This window comes from Eulemur rufifrons, chromosome 30 (assembly GCF_041146395.1).
Source record: "Eulemur rufifrons isolate Redbay chromosome 30, OSU_ERuf_1, whole genome shotgun sequence".
NCBI lineage: Eukaryota > Metazoa > Chordata > Mammalia > Primates > Lemuridae > Eulemur > Eulemur rufifrons.
Window position 1 is genome coordinate 116110693 of NC_091012.1, and position 25313 is coordinate 116136005.

A 25313-nucleotide genomic window follows, 5' to 3' on the forward strand; every position below is an offset into this window, starting at 1 on the left:
AGACTTTCTTTATTCTAGAAAAGATGTTTAAAGAAAACTAGTAATGACGAAATAACACATGTCATTTCCAAAAATATCTGAACATAGCTATTTTTACAAATATGTTTATGTCTGCAAAATAATTATCATCTTGCCTTTTTCTTTCTTAGTAAGGACTTACAGCCTTGACTTATACAATATCAATGATGGGCAGTAGAAAAATAGGGAAATAAATCCAGCAACATGCTCTGGTAATCTCTCACTGCATAAGAAACCACCCCAAAATTATCTGTTTAAAACAACAACTTTTTAAATCATCTCTAACAGTTATGTGGTTCAACTAGGTTTAACTGGGTGGTTCTGACTAGGATAACTTAGTAGTTATACTTAGTAGTGTTTGGATTTAACTTCTAGAATGGTGGGAAGAGGAGCTTAGGGAAAACTCTTCCCTGGAAAGATATCTCTTTAGAGATTCATCAAAGGCTAACAACAAATTGAGAAAAATCCATGGAAATTGGGTAGAAACTATGGGAAGCCCTGGTATTTGAACTAATGACTATAATTAATTATAATCCCATGGTTCTGTTTTGCAGAATTGCTGTTCTAGCAAGCTTGGTGGCTGGGTGGCAGTTACAGTTCCCACCCCCAGCATTCTAAAGTGGGAGAGCCATTCAGAGTGGTTTCAGTAGCCAGTGAACATCAGCAGATCCTGTTTTCATATCTCTCTAGTATGGAAAGTTTCTATCATGTAGCTATTAGCTGTTGGGTAGCTCCCAGTTCCCCACCTGCAACTCTTGCTGTGCAGGATGAATCTGGGCCGAGAAGGAGGTAAAGAGAGAACATCCATTAACTACACAGCTCTCTGTTTCAGGAGAGATGCTCCAGTGGGCTTGGTAGGCTAGTGGCAGTTCCCATTCCTTACAGCTGTCTGTGTTCAAAGAACAATTCCATGTAGATTCAGCAGCTGGTCAACATCAGCATATTCCATTCTCTGTGACTCTGGGCTGTGGAAGTTTCATTCTGGTTGTTGGCAGCACCCAGACAGAAACACTGGTCTGCCTATCCAGCACCCGCCATAATGCGCTTGCTCTATAGGGGTGGTATCTGCTGAAAAGCAAGTCTCCCCCCACCCAGCTCCTGCTCCATAGCATAGAGATCTGCCCAGAGGTGTGTTAGAGCAAGCCTCACAGACTGGCAACAGCCAGTCCCTAGCAAGGGGTCAGAAATCAATGTGGAACAATTTATGCCTGAGGATATTGTTTAAAACAATAGACCAATCAGCTGGCAGTTAGTGGGGGTAATGCCTCAATTGGATAACAGAGTAAACCAACCAGAAGCTTAGCAGGAAGATCAAGGAAAGACAGAGTCAAAACACAGCTAACACAAGACTCATCCCCAAAGATCAGGAAGACTGTGTGCATGCCAAAGCTTGGCCCTTTGAGGACCATATCAAGGTTGCACACTATGGGAGAAAGAGACCTCATTGAACTAGTCTAACAATATCAATAAAGAAATAAACACCAGCAATAAGAAGCCATGCAGGGATTCATATCCAGAGTAGCTATATTATCTACAATGCCCACTTCAAACAATTATGAAACATGCATGGAAATATAAAATATTGATCCATAATCAGAATAAAAAATGGGTAATAGGAACTGCCTTTGAGGATGCACAGATGTTGGACTTCATAGAAAAAGACTTCAAAGAAAATGCTATAAATATGTTCAGAAAACAAAAAGAAATCATGTTTAATTAAAGGAAGCCATAACAATATCTTGTCAAATGAATAATATAAATAGAAATTATTTTAAAATTAACCAAAGGAAATTCTAGGGCTCAAATGTACAATAACCAAAATAAAAAAATTCAGTAATAGGACTCAACAATAGATTTGAAGTGACCGAAGAAAGTATTAATAACCTTCAAAATAGATTGATAGAAATTATATAATCTGAAAAACAAAGAGAAAAAATGAGGAAAGTAATTGAGCTCAGAGGAATATGGGGCATCATTAAGCACACCAATGTCCTAGTAATGGGAGTACCAGAATGAAAGAAGACAGAAAAGGAACAGAAAAAATGTTCTGAAATGACTGAAAACTTCAAAATTTGATAAAAACATTAAAATGTATATTTAAAGAACTCCACAAAATCCATGTAGAATAAACACAGGATACATACTTAGAAACATCACAGTCAAAAATTGGAAAGACAAAGGCATATCAAAATCTTGAAAGCAGAAAACAAAACAATACCTCATCAGATACAAGTGAATCATAATAAAATTAATAGGTGGCTTTTCATAAAATAAAAATGGAAAACTAGGAAAAATAAGCTTTGAGGAAGGAAATGAAAAAAACAACATAATTTATAGAATTCAGCTAAAACAGTGCTCACAGAAATTTTATATCTGTCAACACTTGTATTAAAAAAAGAAGAAAGATCTCAAATCAAAGCACAAGAGGGCAAATAAAACAATAAGGTATCATCCAATATAATGAACAGAACAGCATCCCACATATCAATAGTAACACTCAATGTGAACGGTCTGAATGCCTCACTTAAAACACATATATTGGCTGAATGTATGATGAAACACAACCCAACTATTTTATGTCTCCAATAAACACATCTAAACCACAAGGACTCACACAGACTCAAGCTAAGGGATGGAAAAAATACATATACCATGCAAAAAGAAACCAAAAGCAAACAGGTATAGTCATTCTTATATCAGATAAAATAGAAGGTTAAATCAACAATGGTAATAAAAGACAAAGATGGTCATCATGTAATGATAAAGGGAGCAATTCACCAAGAAGATATAACAACCCTCAATATATATACATCTAATACAGGAACTTCCACTTTCATACAGGAAATCTTCTAGGTCCAAGCAAAGAAACAAACAGTAGCATTTTTTTTTTTTTTTTTTTTTTGAGACAGAGTCTCACTCTGTTGCCCGGGCTAGAGTGAGTGCCGTGGCGTCAGTCTAGCTCACAGCAACCTCAAACTCCTGGGCTTAAGAGATCCTACTGCCTCAGCCTCCCGAGTAGCTGGGACTACAGACATGCGCCACCATGCCCGGCTAATTTTTTGTATATATATTTTTTAGTTGTCCATATAATTTCTTTCTATTTTTAGTAGAGACAGGGTCTCACTCTTGCTCAGGCTGGTCTCGAACTCCTGACCTCGAGCGATCCACCCGCCTCGGCCTCCCAGAGTGCTAGGATTACAGGCGTGAGCCACCGCGCCCGGCCAACAGTAGCATTTTAATTACCAGGGACTTTAACACTCCACTGACAGAAGTGGACAGATAATTAAAGCAGAATATGTATAAAGAAACACTGGACTTAAACAGGACTTTAGAACAAATGGACCTAACAGACATTTATAGAACATTCTACCTCAAAACTACTGAAAATACATTTTTTCCCCATCAGCACATAGTACACTTTCCAAGATTGATTATATCTATGCCACAAAACAGATCTCAGCAAATTTTAAAAAAATCAAAATCATGCCATATATCTTCTGAGAACACAGTGGAATAAAACTAGAAATCAATTCCAAGACAAACATTCAAATCTACACAAAGTTGTGGAAAGTAAACAACTTGCTACTGAATGATTCTTGGGTCAATGATGAAGTTAGGATGAAAATCAAAAGATTCCTGAAACTGAATGACAAAGGGGACATAAGATTTCAAAATCTATGGAATACAGAAAAGTAGCCCTACGGGTAAAGTTTACAGCCTTAAATGCCTACATTACAAAGACAGAGAGATTGTTAATCACAAATTAACAATCTAATGTCACATCTCAAGGAACTAGAAAAAGAACAAACCAAAACCAAAGCCTGCTGAAGAAAAAAAATAAAAACCAGAACAGAACAAAATAAAATGGAACCAAAAATACAATACAAAAGATCAAAGGAAAAAAGTTGGTCTTTTGAAAAGATAAACAAAATTGATAGACCACTAGCCAGATTAATCAGAAATAGAAGGGAAAGGACCCAGATAACTTCTATCAGAAATGAAAAAGGAGAAATTACATAGATAAATGTATAGGACAGAAAGTAGATGAGTGGTTTCCTAAAGTTCAAGGTGGAGGGAGGAATGGAGAGTAACTCCTAATAGGTATGAGGTTTATTTGGGGGTGATGAATATGTTGTGTATATTGTGGTGATTGTTGCACAACTCTGTGGCTATTCTAAAAATGAATTATATACTTTAAATAGGTGTTTTGTGGTTTATGGATTATATCTTATTTTTAATGGGATAACAGATGAGGAAATACCATATAAGATGTTGTAACTTGGTCTTTTGTCTCTACTATATTGGTTTCTGCATGGCTCTCATCCCCTGGCTCCTGGTGCATGAGCTGTGCCTCTGTTCCCTGTGGCTGCTGACTGCTTTTGGTCCAACTGCTTTTCTTAGCTGACTCAGTGGTTCTTGACAGTTGGCTCAGCAGATCTGTTTGTGGACCCAAGAAGGTAATGAGATGCCTGTGTTGCTTCCAGGAAAGATCTTGGCTTTTGAGTGCCAAAAAGAGGTAGATGAGCATCAGATTATAAGTGAATTGTAAAACTGAATTAGACTCTGAAACCTGACACATGTCTTTTTCATCAGGCTGCCTTCCCATTTTATCCTTCCCCCTCCCATTTCTAATCCATTTCCAAACCTGAAGGGAGCTAGTGTGGTTGAATAATCCATTTAGCAGTTTGAAACTAATGAAAGAGAAATAAAAAAATAACATTTGCTGGGACTGGAGACATATGAAGCTAGACTAAGATAGATGTCCAAGATGATTTCCTCATATGGCTGGTGCTAGCTGATGCCTTCTGTCAGCTGGAAACTCAGCTGTGGCTGTCTAATGGAACACCTATATTTGGCCGGTGTATTTAGTTTGAGCTTCTCACAACATAGAGGCATATCTACAAATTTATCTACATGTTTATCTTCTTTCAGTGACAGGTCCATGCTCCTTCACCTTTGATATGGTTCAATTGATCTCAGTCTCAAATTCTTTCTTTTGCCATTTTCTCATCCCAAATCAATTCCCATCACTATACAAGTAAACTCTTGGTTGAAGAAAGCCAACATTTTTAAATTTCCCCCTGTGGCTATTGTCTCATCTTTCTCCTGATCTTGGCCTTTCTTCAAAATATATCTTATAAATTAATTTTTATGTTTTTATCTAAGTGTAGCATAACTTTTAGTGAAGTCTCTGGAGTCTGACCACTTATGCCTGTAAGCTCTAATGCTGACTTCATCGCTAACCAACGCTGTGATTTTGGGCAAGTAGCAAACTCTACATACTTTAACTTTCTCATCTGTAAAACAGAGATAACCAATAGTACTTAACTCATTGCTTTTCTGTGTGTATTAAATTAGTTAAAACATCTAAAATGTTTAGAATATTTTCTGAAACTTGGTAAGTGCACAATTATACTAGTTTTCATTTAGTTTATAATGTTAATGTTCAAAAGAATTTATTTTTATTATCATAAAAGCTTAGCCTTCTTTTCTCCTTTCCTCTGAGTTTTACTCCCCAGGGCAATCATTTATATTTCCCTTAACTCTTTCTTCAAGTAATTACCTCCACATAGTTAAAAGAAAAAAGTATACTATATTTGATTAATTATTTTTCACATTATTGGTTGATTTCCTATAATTATAGATGAGAATTTCAACTCTTTCACCCACAATTTTCTTTCTATCATCTCCATTTAATTATATGACATTTAAAAATTCGTGTTCAATAGTTATATTATTACTGTGTAATTATTTTTTTGTCTGTTGGGCTGATTTGTTTACTATAAGTTTATTTTTTTGTAGTAAAAATTTAGTTTCCACTCTGACTCGGGGGGATAGGTAGTACATGGGAAACGTATGTAATTTGAACTTTTGTATCCCCATAATAAGCTGAAATAAAAAAAATAGCTTTATTTGAAAACTTTGTTTAATTTTCTTCAAATTTCTGGATAAATTTTATACTACCAACCAAAATCTTAGAATACCATAAATATGTAAAAATTTTCTTGGTAGGATTTTTCATTGAATTTAGCCTGCAAAATAATTTGTTAATTCCATTCTTTTCCTAGGTATGTACCTCTTGAAGGCCTATATTTTTAAATTTTGATTTTGTGGTGTTATAACATTGTCTTTGATATTTTTTCTCTTTTTCCCATTTGACGTCTGCAGTTACATGCTTCTTTAATGTTTTATACAATTTAATAAATAGTTCTCTTGATGACTGCAGGCATGTAAGGCTATTTGGTAGTATTCAGAAATGTCAGAGTAATTGTGGTTTTCCGGACTGGTGTTTAGTCTTCAACAAGAATAACCTGTATTAAACTGCTGTCAAACCAGTAAGACTGTATTTATACATCCATTATTTTCAGGATTATTGGAACCTGGCTGTATTTCCCCCAAATAACCTTACCCCCTTGTATCTTAATTCCCAGTTTTCTCACAGTGACCTCAGTGACAGTACCTTTGGTAATAACACCCAAAGTTGTATATAATGGTGATGAGGGATTCTTCTTTATGCAAAGTATTGGCGAGCAAAAGGTGGCTTTCAGTTCAGGATGTGCTACATGGGCCTTCTTTAAATGTAAGCCCATTGGCCTAATGAGTGTTTCATATGTAGGTGGTTTTTGCCTAAAGCCATCTCCAACAAGTCAGATTTTATTAAACATCCTCTTTCATGCCTCCTTTCTCTTTTTTGTTCAAATAACTTTTAACCCCTCTTTTTCTCCCTGGGCACAAACTTTGGGCAGAGGGACTTCCCATTTTCCCACTTCTCTTTTCAGTTTTGTTTAATCACATTGGAAAGTACTTTAGCTCCAGACTGTCCCTCTCTGTCCAGCAGATAGGCAGGTACTGCTCCCTGTGGAGTCTTTTCATTGTTCTTTTCTTTAGTTGTTCTCTTTTCATGCATCTTGATAGTGTTTTTCATTTGTATTTTCTCAGCATGGCACTGTTTATGGTAGAGCTTAATCTGCAGACCAATCATCATCTTTCCCTTCTTTGAGCCTTTCCACTTTCCTTCTTTCACTTTTTCTCATGGTACCCCAAACAATATTCATAGCATTTACAGTGTAATTCAATATATTCATTTTTGTGGCATGGTGACAGCCACAGAACTGCTGGGAACAGCCTCTGGGATAGGGAGAAGCTCTCAGTTTTTGGGTCTCAGAAACCCACGAGTCAAATCTGTACAGGGAGTGACAGGAAAGCTACATGTAGTTTTAAATCAGAAATAATTTTTATCTTTTGTCAATTAGTGATCAATTTCCCAACAATTTCTACTTAGCAGTCTATTTCTTTCCCAATTGATTTGCAGCATCAGTTTTGTAATATATCAACTCACCTTAAATGCATGTGTGTTTCTTTAAAATTTCTTTTTAAATTTTATATTTCAAATACTTATATATTCACAGGATGTTGAAAAATAATAGAGTCCTTTCTATTCTTTACTAAACTTCCCCTCTGAGCTTACTCATTTCATTAGCCTTTTACCTGTTTCTATACCTACAACATAATCTGCATTCTTTAAGTTAAATAATGGAGTCTTTATAGATTCTGTTGCTTTTGTAAATGGTACCATATTTGCTCTTATACTTCATTTTATTAGCATGGAAAAAGTTGTTAATTTGTTTGAATTGAGTAAATATTTAGTAGTTTCACTGAACTTTCTTATTAATCCTAATGCCTTGTATGTGTTTTCTGTAGATTATCATAACATGTACAAAACTCACAGATTCTTACAGTCTAATCTTTAGGCTTCTCTCACTCCCCGCTTTTTGTCTTATAATAATGATTAGGAAGACAATTACTGTGTTAAAGAACAATAATGCTGTAAGTCATTTCTGCCTCCATCCTGATTTTAAAAGGAATATATCTCAAGTTTGTCCATTAAGCATGATGATCGCTCTAGATTTTTGGTATGTAAGTACTTAAAAATTCAGCATATTGTCTTTGATTTGAATTACTATGAGGATTTTACTAAGATAGTTATGATAGTTCTCCTTTAACATGAGATATGAATTACATTTATAGAATTCCTGATGTTGAAATTATATAGATATTCTGATACATTCCTGATAAAAGCAAACATTCTACTTGAAAACATGTGTCTTAAGTATTATCATTGGTTATTTTTAACTAATATATGATTTCTATGTTTATGGGAAAAGTAAGTGTATAATTTTATTTTATTATCCTTTACATACTTTGGAACCAACGTTGTATAGTAGCCATATAAAATAAATTGTCAGCTTCCCATTTGTTAAATTATAATTTATTTCATCCCCGTACTTATTTTTTCACATGCTATATTTCTTATTTCATTTTTGCTCATATTCTTCCTTACATTGTACAGATAAAATATGTTGTGATGGTGAAAATGTAAATAGCCTATTTTTGTTGTTCAAATACTTATACCTGAAATATACAGAAACTATTCACACACATATTTATGTTTTCCTAACAATTTCACTGTACTACTTCTATATCTGTCACCAAATAAAACAAGTATTTTATCACACAAATATTTATGGTATCTGCCTTCACCCATCTCATATGCACTTCATTAATTGAGTCTCACGTAAGGGCCAAAGCAAAAGTTTTAAGATATTAATTTTTTTAATTTGCACATGATAACTGTAGGTATTTATTGGGTACATAGTGATGTTTTGATATGTACAATGTATAGTGATCAGATCAGGGTAATGAGCATATCCATCATCTCAAGCATTTATCATTTCTTTGTGTTAGAAACATTTAATATCCTTTCTTTTAGCTATTTGAAAATATATAATATATCAGCAATGCTACAAAACACTAGGGCTTGCTTATTCCTCCTATCTAGCTATAATTTTGTGTCCTTTAACAAATCTCTTCCTATCTTGTTTTTCCTCCTACCATTCTCAGACTCTAGTAGCCTCTGTTCAACTTTTTAAATCTATGACAGAAACATATTTTTAGCTTCTGAATATGAGTGAGAACATATACTATTTAACTTTCTTTTCCTGGCTTATCTCATTTAACATAATTTCCACCAGTTCCATCCATGTTGCTGCAAATAACAGGACTTTTTTTCTTTTTTATGGCCGAATAGTATTCCATTGTGTATATATACTGCATCCTCTGTATCCATTCATCTGTTGTTGGACTCCTAGGTTAATTTAATATCTTGGCTATCGTGAATAGTGCTGCAATAAACATGGGGGTGCAGCTTTCTCTTCAAAATACTTGTTTCCTTTCCTTTGAATAAATACCCAGTAGTGGGACTGCTGAATCATATGGTAGTTCTATTTATAATTTTTCTGAGGAACTTTCATACTCTTCTCCATAATGGTTGCACTAATTTACATTACTACCAACAGTATATAAGAATTCCTCTTTCTCCATATCCTCACTGGCATTTTTTTTCCTTTTTGATAATAACCTTCCTAACTAGAATGAGATGATATCTCATTGTGGTTTTGATTTGCTTTTCCCTGATGATTAGTGATGTTGACCATTTTTCCATGTTTGTTGGCCATTCATATTTTGTCTTATGAGGGAATGTTGATTTTTTATTTCTGTAGAAATCAAATCTATCTGTAGAGATAGAGTGAATCATTTTAAAAGAGGAGTAATATAAACACATTTTTGTTTTATTAAAGTTCAAGCTAATATGAATGTTATAGATTTATTCAGGTGATAAAATAACAAAGCAAGGGCATTTGGTATTTGATTTTTTCCAACACTCAGGGCAATATAATGGGGGAAGCTTCAATTAAGGCAGAAGCAGGAGGTATAGAATAAAGAGGATTGTTTAGAAACAGATACAGAACAGTTAAAGATGGTTGCAGTGTTGAATTATGTGGTAGTAACAGGAGGTCAGCTTGAAATCATTCTTTCTCTCTTTCTCTTTCATTTCATTGCTATTACTTTTACTTCTTTTTTTCTCTCCCTTTCTCCTTCCCTTCTTACTTCTCTCCTTCATTCCACTCCCACTTCCCATTGCACAAACATACACATACATGTAAAATCCACACAGTTTTGACATTTTTCATCCTGAATTACTAGGATGGCAAATCCATCTTGTCCTTTGCTTCAGTAAGTATGACTAAGAAAATGGCCCTTGTTCTAAACATGATATTGATATTAAGAATTTATTTCAAGGCTGGGTGCGGTGGCTCACGCCTGTAATCCTAGCACTCTGGGAGGCCGAGGCGGGTGGATCGCTCGAGGTCAGGAGTTCGAGACCAGCCTGAGCAAGAGCGAGACGCTGTCTCTACTAAAAATAGAAAGAAATTATCTGGCCAACTAAAAAAATATATATAGAAAAAATTAGCCGGGCATGGTGGTGCATGCCTGTAGTCCCAGCTACCCGGGAGGCTGAGGCAGTAGGATCGCTTAAGCCCAGGAGTCTGAGGTTGCTGTGAGCTAGGCTGACGCCACGGCACTCACTCTAGCCCGGGCAACAAAGCGAGACTCTGTCTCAAAAAAAAAAAAAAAAAGAATTTATTTCAGAAAATATTAAAATACAAAAATTTATTATTTTCTTGAAGATATATTTCTCAACAAGGCCTTATAATCCTATCATCTGCTCATATCATATACTAAAGTAGCTACACGTGCTACTTCAAAACTTTCAATGTTACCTAAACTCCAGTCAGTTGTCCCAGATTGAGTATTAAGGGTGGCTACTTTCTTCTGTGAGCTTCCAGCCTGTTGTTTGACAGCCAGTAAGAAACTGGATAAGCAGTCAAGGTAGAGATTTGACCTCTTTGTGCTATCAATAGAGCACTGACTCTGATTTATTTCCTGGCTCCTCTTAGAGGCTTTATGCAAGACCTGTGATGACTGTAGCCATGATAGACCAAGTGCATTTAGGGGAGGCCTATGACTACCAGCTCGGAGCTGGAATTAACTAATAGGAAACTCATTTGTTATTTTAAGAAGTATCCTTTTGCTTAAAAATATCCCTCTGATTTTTATTGAAACTTTTTATTTCACCCAATGTATAAAACTGAAAGTTAATTCACAGAAAAAAGAATAAGGAAATGGATCCCAGTGTAAATTCTCAAACATATTCCTTTTGCAACTGATCAGGATAGAAGGATATTTATGCTTTTGAATAGAGACCTCTATATGGCCCCCCCCCCAAAATAAAGATGGCTAAAGGAAAGGATAATACAGAGTGGTTTCCATATTGGAACACATTTTTCAATGAAACAAACTAGGTTTCTATCAGTGGATGAATGGATAAAGAAAATGTGGTACATATATATGTATATGTTTAGTTTCATATATAACATCAGGATCAGAAGACAGGGTTAGCAGGACTATTGTTTAGGGAAGTTTGGCTGTGAAAGAAAGGATTGTGAGAAGGCTTAAAAGGTTTGCTATACAGAAAATGTTTGTACACCCATAATATCCTGAAATAAAAAAATAAAAAGTAAAAAAAAGAAAATGCATTTTATCTTGGATATAAGGTATATAAATACCTCTGAAGTCTCTAGTCTAATAGAGGCAATAGAGGAAAATTTACCATGAGGCTAACTAATCAAGCCTAAATATTAAGAACTGGATGGGGGCCCTAGCAAAATGTTCCTTATATGTGTTTGTAAAAGATATAAAAGTAATACATTGTGACCCATTAACACAACTATCTCTTTCCATTATGAATCCTCCCACACACATGCATACTTCTAATCATGTTGGATGGCTATGCACATGTTGAAGATGTGGCTAGAGAGGAGTAGAGCTGAGAATTTGTCATTTTACCTGCAATTTGAAACGATTTTATTGTCTTGATAGAAAAAGGATAAATAATAGGTTTCTGATTTGGAATACAAGTGTATCTTTTTTGTCATATTAATTTTTATTAAGGACATGAGAGAAAATTTTTAAAAAATCAAAAGAAGAAACAAAAACAATAAATTAATGAACTCAATAGAAATAATTATATCAAGAAATATTAATATAACAAAAAGTAACAAAAATTCAGATCATAAATCAAAATAGTGATTAACAGGAAGAGATAAATCTCTATTAGAAGTAATGAACAGGCTCTTGTATTTGATGAGCCAATTAATGAAGAGAAGTGAGTTATATGAATTATATTGAAACATAATTAACTTTCTTGCTGATTTGATTGAAAATGTTGTCATCAACAAAGATAACATAGCACATATGCCACCACAGTGAGTTATTGACAGCAAATTGGTTAATGAGCATCATCAATTGAAAGAATATTTAAGATCACTTGTGTAATAAGAAAACTTAAAATATACAGAATTCTCACAGTTCATAAAGAAGAGATTTGCCAAATTTTACAGAAATCCTAAGCATTTAAATAGCATTATCAGTATAAGTTGTAAAGCTGAAAAAATACATTTATACTACCCATTGGAAAAAAAAATCTCACCAGGTTAATGGAAAGAATGAATCCTCATGTTGTTGTCTCTGGCAAAGGGTACTAAATCTTTTTCATATGAAAATAAGATCATAATATGTAGCCAAAATTGTAGGATTTTCATTAATTCATTAATATTCAGTCATTTCAAGCAATGAATTAATAAAAATGTTTTTCTGGACTGTTTTTTGGAGATATATGTCAGCTTTTTAAAATGTTTTTGTGATTTCCTTTCACATTATAAATATTCTGCATATTAATTTTATAATCAACATTTTGCATCCCTTTTTAAAAACAGTCCTAGAAAAATTGTATAAATGTTAGTCCACATAAAAGTTTCATCTACTTCCCCTGTGATTTAATAAAAACAGACATGTTAAAGGGTATTAGATTCAGGCAGCATTACTTAAATGTGTGTATGGCTACAAACCAAGAATGAGAGAAGATTATGTAATAGGAGAGCCAACAGAGGTGACAAATATTTCTTTAAATGTCGGCAGCTTTTATTTTCTCAAGTGTCTTTTTAAGGGTTAGGGACCACTGTAGAGAGTAAGGACAGGAAAGACTGTTAATGGAGAAAAATTTCTTCATACAAACAATAAATTAATCATAATGAATATGACCATAATATCAGCTATTATTATATGGACAATTATACATTTTTCATTCTGTGTATACCAGGCAAATACATATCACTAGGTGTGCCACTGTGCCAATAACACAAAATAATCTCTAATTCTCATAAAAAGCAGATGGCTTAGCTGGTAATATCCCTATTCAGTGGCTATAGAAAGTGAAGTTATGAAGTTAGTTGAATTGTCTAAATCCGATGACTACCAAATGGCAAGATTCTGTGGTGTGCACGTTTTTGCTCTGTACCACACTGTCTTCTCAAGTGAGTTTAAGTACATATTGAGAAATATATTGAAAATACATGTCCTTCAGAATTTCTGTTCATTCTTGCTACCATATAGTATTATCTTTATTGTTTTCTCTCCCCATTTTATCCTTTTGTTCTTCAAATGATTTTCAATATGTTTTAGCAATTTTATTACCTTATATTTACCCATTATAATATAAAACATGCCACTGCAATTAGAGGGGAAAATAGAATGGTTAAGACAAAAATTGGTAATTTACAATCACCCTATATATATTGCTTTTATGCTAGTCTTACCAGTAAAATCATTCATGTCACATAGCATTTTAAGTGAATTGTAGTATTTTCATCTTGGGTTTTATTTGAAAAAGAATACTATTCTGTAGTTAGCATCAGATCCTTGCCAGTCATCTAAACAGGAAGAAAAGAAGGTAGCTGATGACACTGCTGTAATGTAAAGAGTCCCTCAACAGAAAGAAGGAGCAACACTTATATTAAACCTTCTTAGGCATCTTCAAGAACACACACTTATTTTTAGGTGAAGTTGTGGTCCTTAACATTGTTTATTATTGTAGCCAATGAGTATCATTTTAAATTGTGTTTAGACCCATCTCATTTTTTTAAAGTGCTGAATTTCATCTATTTGCCCTCTCCACTGAAGTGTCAGTGAACTAGAGAGAATACTTGTTTGGGATTTGTGAGGAAGTAGCTAGCATCTATTTTCCAGAAAAAGAGCTGTTACTACAGAGGCTGAATTATTTTGTACTTACTGAAGTCTTAGGGTAGAAGGTGGGGCAGACATACATTATCTTTAGTAGTAAGGCTGTGACTGGGTTTTATTTCCTATTAATTAATTTTTTATTGTGTTAAACACATGAGATTTACTCATTTAACAAATTTTAAGTATACAGTAGAATATTTTTCACTGTAAATACAGTGTTGTACAGCAGATTTCCATAATTTTTTTTCATTTTGAATGACTGAAACTTTATACCTGTTGAACAGGAACTCTTGATTTCTTCCTCCCCCCAGTTTATGGCCACCAGAACTTTCTGTTTCAATGATTTTGACAGCTTTAGATACCTCATATAAGTGAAATCCTGCAGTATTTTTACTTCTGTGTCTGGCTTATTTCACTTATCATAGTGTCCTCAAAGCTCATCTATGTTGTAGCATATAACAGGAGTTCCTTCTTTTTTTGGCTGGATAATACTCCATTATATGTATATACCACATGCTCTTAATCCATTTATTGGTCCATGAACATTTAGATTGTTTCTGCCTTGTGACTACTGTGAATAATGCTTCGATGAAGTGCAACTATCACTTCAATATCCTGATTTCAATTCTTTTGGATAAATACTCAAAAGTATGATTCTGGAACATGTGATAGTTCTATTTTTAATTTTTTGAGAAACACCCATACTGTTTTCCATAAGAGCTAAATGATTTTACATATCCACCAACAGTGCATTAAGGCTGAAATTTCTCAACAGTCCTCGCCAACAGTTGATTTTTTTTTTGTTTTTTAGATAATGGTCATCTTAAAAGGTGTGAGGTGATATCTCACTGTGGTTTTGATCTGCGTTTCCCTGATGATTAGTGATGTTGAGCACCCTTTCATATACCTGTTGGCTATTTGCATATCTACTTTGGAAAAGTGTCTATTCCAATTTTTGCCAATTTTTAAATTGTGTTTTGGTTTTTTGCTATTGAATTATGAGGGTTGCTTATATCTTTTGGATATTAACCCCTTATCAGATATATAGTTTGCAAATATTGTCTCTCATTCCATAGGTTGCCTTTTATCTCTGTTGAGTGTTTCCTTTGCTATTCAAAAGCTTTTTAGTTTGATGTATTCCTACTTGTCTATTTTTTATTTTGCTTCCTGTGCTTTTGATGTCATATTCAAGAAATCGTTGCCAAGACCTATATCATGAAGCCCCGCCTCCCAAGGTTCTTCTAGAAGTTTTACAATTTTAGGTCTTATGTTTAATTATTTAGTTTGAACATTTAAATTATATTAAGTCTTCAAATCCATGAACTCAAGATTTATTTTCATTTATTTGTATCTTCAATTTCTTTCATCAGTGTTTTGTAGTTTTAAGTGCACAAGTCTTTCACCTCACTAATTATGTTTATTACTAAGTATTTTATTCTTTCAGATATTATTGTAAAGGAGTCATTTTAAAATTTTCTTTTCAGATTGTTCATTGTAAGTGTATGGAAACACAACTGATTTTTGCATGTTGATTTTGTATCCTGAAAATTTGATGAATTTGTTTATTGGTTCTAGGCTTTTTTGGGGGGGGATTTTTTTTAGCATTTTATATATGTGAGATCATATCATCTGGGAACAGAGACAATTTCACTCATTCTTTTCTGATCTCGATGTCTTTTATTTCTTTCTTTTGCTTAATTGCTCTGGCTAGCATTTTCAGCCCTATGTTGAATAGAAGTGATGGTGGCAACTTTTGTTTGTTCCTGATCTTTGAGGAAGAGCTTTCAGTTTTTCACCGTTGTATATGATGTTAGCTGTGGGCTTGTATTGTGTTGAGATAATCTTCTTTTATTCCTTCTTTGCTGAGAGTATTTTATTATTAAACAGTGTTGAATTTTGTCAAATCCTTTTTCTACATCTATTCAGATAATTATGTGATTTTTATTCTTCATACTATTAATGTGGTATATCATATTCATTGATTTTCATGTGTTGAATCATCCTCGAATCTCAGGTTAAATCCCATGTGGTCATGGTGTATGGTCATTTCAATATGTGGTTGAATTCACTTTGCTAGTATTTTATTGAGGATTTTTGCTTCCATATTCATTAGGGTTATTGGTCTATAGTTTTTTTTTTTTTTACTTGTAGTGTCTTCACCTGGCTTTGGTATTAGGACAAATCAGGACTCAAAAATGAGTTTGAAGTGCTTACTATTCTTCAATATTTTGGAAGAATTTAAGAAGTATTGATGTTAATTCTTAAATTTTTTTCTTTTTTGAGATAGTCTCACTCTGTTGCCTGGGCTACAGTGCTGTGGCATCAGCCTAGCTCACAGCAACCTCAAACTCCTGGGCTCAAGCAATCCTCCTCCCTCAGCATCCAGAGTAGCTGGGACTACAGGCATGCACCACCATGCCCAGCTAATTTTTCTATATATTTTTAGCTGTCCATATAACTTCTTTCTATTTTTAGTAGAGATGGAGTCTCGCTCTTGCTCAGGCTGATCTTGAACTCCTGAGCTCAAACAATCTGCCCGCCTCGGCCTCCCAGAGTGCTAGGATTACAGGCGTGAGCCATCGCACCCGGCTAATTCTTAAATATTTAATAGAATTCAGTGGCGAAGCTATCTTGTCCTGGGCTTTATTTTGTTGGAAGGTTTCTGGTTACTGATTAAGTCTCCTTACTAAAATAGATCTGTTTACATTTTCTATTCCATTATGATTCAGTCTTGGTAGTTTGTATGTTTTTATGAATTTAGCCATTTCTTCTAGGTTAGACAATTTGTTGGCATATAATTGCTGACAGTAGTCTCATATAATCCTTTCTTTTATTTCTATGCCAACAGTTGTAATGGTCTCTTTTCTCATTTTGAATTTTGATTTTCTTTTTTTTCCCTTAGTCTAGATAAAGGTTAATTTTGTTTATCTTTTACAAAAACAACTCTGAGGCATTTTGATTTTTTCTCTCATTTTTCCATTCTCTATTTTGTGTATTTCTGCTCTAGTCTTTGATATTTTATTTCTTATGGAAATTTAGGGCTTAAGTTCTTTTTATAATTCTTTGAAATGTAGAGTTGGGTTGTTTATTTCAGATCTTTACTCTTTTTTAATGTTGTCATTTCTTGCTATTAACTTCCTACTTAGTACTGCTTTTTTTTTAGATCCAATAAGCTTTTGTAGGTTTTGTTTTTATTTTAATACATCTCAAGATATTTTTTAATTTCCCACTTGGTTTCTGTTTTGACACATTGGCCGTTCAAGACTGTGTTGTTTAATATCCACATATATGTGAATTTTCCAGTTTTCTTTTTGGTATTGATTTCTAATTTTATTCCATTTTGTTCAGAAAAAAATTCTTGGTATGATTTCAATCTTATTAAATTTATTAAGTCTTTTTTTGTGGCCTAACATATGATCTATCCTGGAGAATGTTCCATGGGCTCTCGAGAAGAATGGATTCTGCTACTATTTGATATAATGTTATGTATATATCTGTAGGTCCATTCTGTCTATAACGTTAAACCCTTTATTTTGTTTTATTGATCTTCTGCATAGTTGTTCTATCCATTATTGACTGTGGAGAGTACTGAAATGTCCTACTATTATTTTGCTGCTATCTACTCTTCTGTTCTGTCAGTGTTTGCTTCATATATTTAGATGCTCTTATGTTGGTCTTATATATATTTTAATTGTTATTTCTTCCTTGATAATTGACACTCTTATCATTACCTAACATCATTCTTTGTTTCTTGTAACAATTTTTTAATTTAAAGTCTATTTTGTCTAATATATGTATGTCCACTTCGGCTTTCTTTTAGTTACTATTTGCATGGAATATCTTTTTTCTGTCCCTTCACTTTTAGCCTATGTGTGTCCTTAAATCTAACCTGAGTCTTTTGTAGGCAGTATCTTATCTTTTTTGTTTGATCAATTCAGCTGTTCTATGTCTTTTGATTGGTGAGTTTACTTCTTTTACATTTAAAATAATTATAGATAGGGAAGGACTTACCATTGCTACTGTGAAGTATTGAAATGTCCTACTATTATTTTGCTGCTATCTATTCTTGTGTCTCTTTTGTTCGTCTTTTTCTTTCCTGCTCTCTTTCTTTATATTTTATATATTTCATATTTCATTTTTTTAGTAACAGGCTTTGATTCCTTTCTCATTTTATTTTGTATATATTCCATAGGTATTTTCTTCATATAGTATCTTATAAAAATCTATTTTAAATTGATAACTTCAATTGCGTACAAAACATTACTCCTTTACGTGCTCCACCCATTTCATGTTATTGATGTCAAAAATTTTATCTTTTTATTGTGCATCCAGTGACATAATTTATAATTATTATTTTTGTGTTTTTGTCTTTGAACTTCTAAACCTGAAGTAAAAGTGATTTATTCCCTAACTTTACTGCATTAGAGTATTATGTATTTGTCTGTATATTTACCTTTATCAGAGAGCTTTATACTTTTATATGCTTTCATGTTGCTGTTTAGTGCCTTTTCATTTCAGCTTGAGGGACTAACTTTAGCATTTCTTTTAAGGCAAGTTGAATGGTGATGAACTTGTTCACTTTGTTTTTATTGGTCAAGTCTTTATCTCTTCTTCATTCTTGAACAACAGTTTTGTTGGATACAGTTGAACTAGTTAGTAGTTCTTGTCTTTAAGCACTTCGAATATAACATCTTACTCTTTTCTATCGTGCAAGGTTTTTGTTGAAAAATCCACCAATTTTCTTATGGGGTTTCCTTGTATATAATGATTGCTTTTCACATGATGCATTCAAAATTATCTCTATCTTTAAACTTGACAATTTGATTATAATGGATCTTATTGTATTTGTCTTTGGGGTTCATTCTGTATGGAATTAATTGGCCTTCTTGAATTTCCTTCCCCAGATTTTGGAAGTTTTAGACCAGATTTTCTTTATGTAAACTTCTGACCTTTTCTCTCTCTCTTTTCTTTCTGAGAATCCCATAATTCATATATTGGTCCATTTAATGGTGTCCCATGAGTTCCTTAGGCTATCTTCAAAATTTTTTCTTCATCTTTGTTTTGTTTGTTTGTTTTCAGATGACCTATCTTTGAGTTCTGACTGTGTCATTTCAAATGACCTTTCTACAAATTCACTAAGTTTTTCTTCTGCTTAATCAAGTCTGCTGTTTAACTCTTCTAGTATATTTTTTTTAGTTCAGTTATGGCATTTTTCACCTTGAAAATTTCTATTTTTTTAAAAAAATATTTTCTATCTCTTTATTGAAATTCTCATTTTATTAATGCATCATTTTCCAGAGTTTGTTGTGTACCTTTATGGAGGGTATTTTAAATTATTTGTCAGGTAATCTTATATCTCTATATCTTTAAGTTGATTTTCTAGAGATTTATTTTGTTTCTTGATTGAGCCAATTTTCCCTGTTTTTTACATTCCTCGTAACTTTGGGTTGATATTTTTGCATTTGAAAAAACAACCACCTCTAATGGTCTTTAGGGACTGGCTTTGTAAAGGAAACCCTTCGCTATTCAGACCAATTAGAGATTCTGGGAGCCTCTCAACCATTTTCTGTGGGTGTATGTTCTCCGAATGTGTGCACGTAAATTCCTAATTAGAATTTACTGATTTCTTTTTTTTTTTCAGGAGCTTGTAATCTCTTGCACCCTCTGGTGTCTAGTTGCTGTACTGCAAGTCCACTGGAGCAGCAGCACACTGCTCAGCTCTTTTCAGATATCAGCAGCCCCTAGGCATCTATAGTATGCCAAGTTCTGTGTGCCTTCCAAGATTGTCAAGACAATCTAGTCTTTCACATATCTCCTAAAAAGCTAGAATGTTGGAAACATGCTCCACTCTTTTCTTTCTTTCTAAGGGAAAGAATACTAAGCTCTATCATTCTCTGTATGCTGTACCATGGTTCCTCTGGAGCAGCAGCATATCACCCAGCTGTTTTTGGTTCTCAGCAGCCCTCAGGCATCTAGAATATGCTGGATCCCGTTAGTTCTCTAAGAGAGTGATATAGACATCATTCCCTTGGGAAGCCTCCCTAAAAAGTCAGAACATGGGGATGCAGGGTCCAGTTTTTTCTTTCCTTCCCCAAGAAGAATTTGGGAGCTGGGGGTTTCTTCCTAATCACATGGCATTATAATGAGGGGAGGGAATATGATGAAAGGGTGCCACCTGTTTTCCTACCAGCTTTAATGTGACTGATTTCATGTTCTCCTGAGTTATGGAAGCCTCTTAACTTCTTTCTGGATTTCTTATAAAAGGAATTGATTCCATGTATTGTTGAATCTGTATCTCCATGGCAACAATGAGCATCTGGGCTTTCCTATTCTACCATCTTAGTTAGGTCACTCTATTTCTTATCAACTTTTCACCTGTATAATATAAATAAGTCATACTATTTTCTATTAATTTGGTTTTCCTGGGGATAGGGCTAGGTGGGTAATATCAGTAATGAACATGTGAATGGAAGGTATAATAAGTAAAATAGGAAAAACGATATAAACCAATATAAACAAGACATAGAGAAGAGTTCTCTTGAGCAAACCTACCCTGAATCAACTGTTGACTCTATCTGTGTTTGGCTAGAAAAACAGAACCTCTACAAAATTATGCCAATAAGAAGTTTATATGGGAAACAGAGCTTGTATTAGATGATAATAAAATTGCCCCCAAATCTTCCACTCCTTGTATCTGTGCCCTCCCATGCTGTATCTGGACTTGACCATTTGAGTTAATAAATTCAGCCTATATTTTGTGAAGTTGAGTTTGTTTTTTGTTGTAATATTTTATTTCAATTCATGTATATTTATTTAGGCACTGAGGGATCAATTGAATGTTGAGTCTTTGTACTAGAGCAGCCATATGAATTCTTTAACTAATTTAGTTGTTAGAACACAGAACTAGCCTTGACAGCAACAACCTGTTTTACAATGGTGTCCACCAACCATCCCCACTCCATACAAGAAAACAAATAGTAGTTTTAAAGGTAAATCAGGTGGTTCTTAAAAGCTAGAGGTAAATATATTCTAAAGTGAGTTGGCCCTAAGCTTTGAAGTTTCTTTTGATAATGCTTTGTCATAGTGTTTATTAAAGATTGTTCTATAATGCTTAAGTAGCAAGCTTTTTCTGGATAGAATACTTTCAGAAGAGCTCTTCAAATGTTCAAATGAATCGTGTGTGTGTGTGTGTGTGTGTGTGAGAGAGAGAGAGAGAGAGAGAATAAATAGCATGTTGAAAGTAAATTGTTTCTTTCAAATAGAAGAAATTGTTTTAAATTATTATTATTGATTAGATGGACCTTGGGAGTAACTGTGTGGGATTCTAACATTGTGGTACGACTAATTGGAAGTCTCAACTGTCTTGAGTACCTCATTACTCCTTCCGCAGCAATTAATCTCTATAGCAATTTGAACAAATATATAAAATAGAATAACTAAATGTATAAACTAATGTACATAACATTGCATAAGAAAATAATTATTTGAAGTAATATTAACCCCAGTTTGGGTAACTGCTGCTTCTGAAATATCCTATATCTCACACACACACATATATATATTTTTTTCACACACATGTATATATGTATATGGCATGTACACAATAGTTATGTATGATTGGTTGATGTAATATATATGGATAGACAGATGATTTCAATTCAGTCATACTATACAACTTGGAAATAATGTTTTGAGTAGATATTGATTTTTTTACTTTGGTAGGAATCCAAAGAATAATATTGACTTGGTGATACTTAATATTGATTCTTACTATTAAGCTAAAATAATAGTTCTCAAACTATAATCACTGGGAGGACTTGTTAAAACACAGATTTCTGGGTATTAATTTCAGAGTTTCTAATTTAGTAGGTCAGGGATGGGACCTGAGAATTTCATGATATGCATTACTTGTGTTTCAAGAGATTTTTCTTTATTAAACTTTGCAACTGAAGACATTTAAATGGAGAAAGATCATAAGGTGTGATCATTTTGCTTTATTATATTGTAGGATGTTCCCCCAGCAAAATATAGAATAGTTTCATTATTATTGTATATTTTCCAGGCAATAGACATTAAAAAAAAACATGTATAACTTGGAAAACTTTCTGGGTTATCTAAAGACAGTTATATCACTTGTTACATGGATATTTAAAATTTCAGAAGTCTCTTGGGCTTTGCTGATTCTTTATAAATATGATAGTGAAAACCTAGCATTCAACATATTGCATACACTTACACTGAAAATCAGTGTAAGTAGACAAAATTTTAATTCCAAATCCTGAAAATAAGACTCCACGTCAACACTTTAACATAAGGGTGAAAATGCACAGAGGACAAATGGATAATTTGTATTTTCATGTATTTACCCACTTGAAAAATCGTTTGTCTCTTGAAACTTATAAAGATTATCTTTCTCATTTTAATATATTTAAAACAATGTTTTAAGAATATGTTCATTCCCATGGCTTTATTTTTTGTTGCATATTGCACGAGTAATTAGTTTATCAATGAAAACAGTCAACATTATGATTGATGTAGTATTTGGTGTATTTTATTTTTAGTGTTTGGAATATGTTTGTTCCGTGGTGTAAAGTTTTTATTTTATTTAATATTGAAAAAATATAAATGAGATCATACTACTTCTTTGATTTTTATTTTTTTACTTAAGTAATATAGTCACATGATTTGAAATTAAAAGTTAAAATTGGTGATATGGTACCTTCCACTCTTATCAACCAATAACGTACTTCCCCTCACTAGACATAGACAAGGTTACCAGTGTTTTCCTTATCCTTTTAGAAATATAGAAATATGCTACTACTACAGTTGATCTAAATTAACATTTTTTCTAACTTAACATGAGTACTGAACTATATTATATACACTGTTCTATACTCTTTTCACTAAAAATATATCCAGGACATCATTATATTTTAGTTTATAAGGAATTCCCTCAATCTTTTGTACTACTATATAGTATTTAATTTTCTAGGATCTTAGTCCATTTAGTCTTGCTACAAAGGATTACCTGAGGCTGGGTAATTTATAAAGAAAAGATGTTTATTTGGCTCATGGTTGTGCAGGCTGTATAATAAGCATGGTGCCAGCAACCACTCAGCTTCTGGGGAAGGCCTCAGGCTGCTTCTACTCATGGCATAAGGTGAAGAACTGGCATGTGCAGAGATCACATGGTGAGAGAGGAAGCATAAGAAAAAGAAGGGTGGGGGTGCTAGGCTTTTTTTAATAATCAGCTCTTGAACTAATGAGTGATAACTCACCCCCCAACTCAGGGAGGATAATAATCAATTCATGAGGTATCCACCCCCAAAACCCAAACACCTCCATTTAGGCCCCCAGCTCCAACATTGGAATCAAATTTCAACATGAGTTTTAGGGCAGCAAACATCCAAACTGTAGCATCTAATAGCAATAATTTATTGAACCAGTCTCCCACCAATGAATATTTAGTTGATTTGTGATTCTTTGCTAATATATCCTGTAAAAAAATAAATTACTTTCTACATATGTCACTTTCCATTTCTGCATATACATCTGTGTGATGAATTCCTAGAAGTGTAATTGCTAGGTCAAAGGGTTTGTGTCTGTGTGCATTTTATACTTTTATATTCCAATCAATAATTCATGAGAGTGCCACTTTTCCCCTTATGCTCATGAACATAGTGTGTTACCAGGCTTTCAAATGTTTGGCAATCTGATAATTTATAATGCCCTTTTCAATAGATTCTCAATTTTCATTCCTTGCTTTTCTGAGAGATTTAACAGTTCTTCATATGTTTAGGATCCATTTTTATTTCCTTTTCTGTGAAATATTTCCTTTACTATTTTTTCTATTGTTAATCATATTTTCTAATAATAAAAGATGTTTAGATAGTATAGAAATTATTACTTCATGAAATAATGTGTTGCTCAGGGGATAGCTTATATTGCTCTATTCAAAAATCCCCAAAATAAACTGGCTTACATGAACTAGAAGATTGTTTTTTTCTTTGTATCATATAATAGTTCTGACAGAGACACAGAACCCATGGATCAACACATGGCTTTCACTTATGAGTGCAAGTTGATGCTCTAGTTCTTACTGTCCTCAGAGATAAGAAAGAATGAAGATATGCATAGGAGCCTACCCACAGTTTTTTTAAAGGCAAGATTGAAAGCAAGTATGCCTCACTGTCAAACACTCTTTGCCAGAACTTTGATTCAGGCCATATCTACATGTCAGGGAGCCTGGGGAATATAGTCTTTAGGTTGGCAGCCTTTTGCATAGTGAAACTAATACTATAGAAGAAGGATGTAATGGCTTTGGGGACAAACTATCAATTTGCTACAAGTGAGTTAAACATAAGATTTTTCCAGTTGATTATTTTGTATTTGCTTATCGTGAATTTTATTCTGCAAAATGATAGCTTATTTATATATCTGAATATATTAACCTTTTTAGTCATGGCTTCTACATTTGGTGTCACCCTTAAAAGTATCATTCTGATTCTGTGATTATTTTTTCAAGTCTCTCATAATTTCTTCTAGTAAATGTTATAGAAGTGGTGGCAGAACTCCTTTATTCTCCTACCTCTTCTTCTTTGTCTTCTTCATTTTTTGACATTTGAGGTTTACAATTTTAAATTATTAGTTTCATTGCCAGTCAAAATGTATGACACCAGAATTAACATTTATGTTCTTTGTCCTTGGAATTACATATCTACTCACATTCTAGTTTTAAATATTATCTAAGATCTGTTCTATTCAAATGATTGTTCTTCATGGACAGGTTTCAAGATACACTGAACTTAATTTTTACTACATTTGCATCCTGAATCTATTGCTCTTTGAAAATTAAGGGGAACTGGTGGAGTGTAAGGAGGCACATAGTATAGCTTATGGAAAGATATAGGAAAGAGAGCTTGAAGTGTTCATTAAATTGAATTAAGAATTGAAATAAAAGTAACATACTTTGTAAAAGATGATTTAATGACTTGGAAAATTTAATTATGGTGATATTATTAAATTAAAATGTCACAAAACGTTGGTATCATCAGAATTGATTTGTGAGCACCACTGTGATTTTAGATTGATGAAGCTACAACAGGAGATGAAATAATTTTGTCCTCCAGTAAAGAGTCAAAGAACTGAATTTGTAAAGCTAAAATATATATGGGACTACTTGACATTATGGCTTCTTTTTATAATTTAATTTGTTTCTTTCTTATTTTTATTTCAGCATATTATGGGGTACAAATGTTTAGGTTACGTATATTGCCCTTGCCCTCCCCCGCAAGTCCAAGCTTCAAGCGTGTCCA

General features: G+C 33.4%; 1 pseudogene; it reads right to left on the reverse strand.

Moving 5' to 3' along the window:
* Positions 1-6345: 6345 nt before the first annotated feature.
* Positions 6346-25313, reverse strand: part of LOC138379038 (ribosome biogenesis protein NSA2 homolog pseudogene) — a 147699-nt pseudogene continuing 128731 nt past the window's right edge.